This window comes from Austrofundulus limnaeus, unplaced genomic scaffold (assembly GCF_001266775.1).
Source record: "Austrofundulus limnaeus strain Quisiro unplaced genomic scaffold, Austrofundulus_limnaeus-1.0 Scaffold597, whole genome shotgun sequence".
NCBI classification, from domain to species: Eukaryota; Metazoa; Chordata; class Actinopteri; order Cyprinodontiformes; family Rivulidae; genus Austrofundulus; species Austrofundulus limnaeus.
This window is the reverse complement of record NW_013952999.1, coordinates 98,121-100,297: the sequence shown is the minus strand read 5'-3', so window position 1 is coordinate 100,297 and position 2,177 is coordinate 98,121.

Sequence of the window (2,177 nt, the reverse complement as noted above, 5' to 3'; positions counted from 1 at the left end):
CTGCAGGTCCAATGCTGCAGGCAATGACATGCTACGTGGCAATGCACACTGATTATTCATTCAAACAAAAACTTTTGTCAAGTGGTGCTGTCAAAACTAATTGATGTTTTTTGTTTGTGATCAATTCAAATGATTTACTTTTGTATCCGTCACCGTTCAAATTAAGTGTATTTTTGTAGCACATTTAAGAACAACTGCTGCTGACCAAAGTGCTGTGCATGACAGCAACAAATTACAACAATAGTTCAAAAAATAAACCCATTAAAAACACAAGTAACAAAATAAAACCACTGAACAAAACAAAAAGCCAACAGCATTTGAAGCTAGTGAGCACAAACGTGTTTTAAGATACAACTTAAAAACTCAAACAGTTGAAGCCTGTCTCGTACGAAGACTCAGCTGGTTCCACATTTTAAAAACTACAACTAAGAACCTCTGTAGACCAGGCAGGACCTCAAGACAACCAAAAGCAATTGGTCATTAGATATAAGGCAGTGGTTCTCAAACTAGGTCCCTCCCTGGACTCCCAGGGGTCCGTGAGAGGTATCTTGGGGGTCCTCAACATGTTTTACTAAAATATAAATTTTATTTATATGTTTAAAAATACATGGAGAACAATGAACTAATAAAACAAACACAATAAACTAAATAAAAATGTTTATTCCCATGGCATTTAGGGGTTGAAGTGACAATAAATTATCTTTTAAAACAGCATAAGGTTTATGAGGGGGTCCCTGGAATTTTTTTCTCCCTTGTAAGGGGTCCCCAGATCCAAATRTCTTGAGAACCCCTGATCTAAGGGATCTGGAGGGCACAAATACACTATATTGCCAAAAGTATTGGTTCACATGAGCTTAAGTGACATCATTCCTGATCCATAGGGTTCATCATGAAGTTGGTCCTCTTTGCAGCTAGAACAGCTTCAACTGTTCTGAAGGCTGTTCACAAGGTTTAGGAGTGTTTTTGGGGATTTTGGACCATTCTTCCAGAAGCACATTTGTGAGGTCACATACTGATGTTGGACAGAAGGCCTGGCTCTGTCTCTGCTCTAATTTATCCCAAAGGTGATCTATCAGGTTGAGGTCAGGACTCTGTGCAGGTCAGTCAAGTTCATCCACACCAGACTCTAACATCCATGTCTTTATGGACCTTTGTGYACTGGTGCACAGTCATTTGGATGGGTGAGCAAATACTTTTGGCAATATAGTGTAGCTGCAGGAAGTCTTACAGGTCTACAGCAATCTGTTCATTCAGGACCTTATAGATCAACAGTAAAATTAAAAAAACAAAATATTAATGAACAGTGATCTATTGTAATCAGGTACAGTATTTTCACAAAAATACAAAAGTTTGCAAACTGGGCTCCCTGGATATTTTTCGAGGAAAACAAAGAATTTTGTCTCTTGATGAAAGTTTTTTTTTTCTAAAAGCTCCATTTTTACTTCAGAACAGTCCACGATCACTGAAGAGGCAAAACACTACAAAGATGTCACAAAGAACATCAGATCAGCTGTGATTAATATGAATTGTAAGTTTTCAAAATGACTCGCTGTAATAAGCACTTGTTAGTCTGATAAACCTACGTGTTTACTGATTGATCTTCCAGCTGTCCGAAGTGGAACGTACCACAGCAGCCATGGCAGCGCCCGTCAAGGAATCGCCTTCAGAGGCCATGTTTACCAACCGACTGAGATGGCTTTGGTCATGAACGGTGGTACAGTAAGTAAAATAAAAGCACACACTCTAAAGATCTCTAAATCAATAAATAAGTGACCCACTGTTCCACCATCCCTTGCAGATGCCCACTGCTCCAGTCAACTACACTGGAAGACGTTTATGGTRACTTGGTTTGACAGGAAACCCTCCAGTCACTTTGTGATGTTGAAGCATTTCGATTTGTCGAACAAGAAGAAGAAGAAGAAGAAAGAAGTGCTTTAATGTGTTTGTGTTTCTGCCCCCTTTACATGTCAAAAYGTTTGTTTAACTTGGTTTTAGCTTAGCTTTATTCAAGACTTTGCTCAAAATCACTAGTAAGGGAAAAGAAACTGAATCAATGAAAACATTGAAATTTTACTAGAATTATATGATTATTATTATACAGCGGGTAAAATAAGTATTGAACACATCACCATTTTTCTCAGTAAATATATTACTAGAGGTGCTAATGACATGAAATT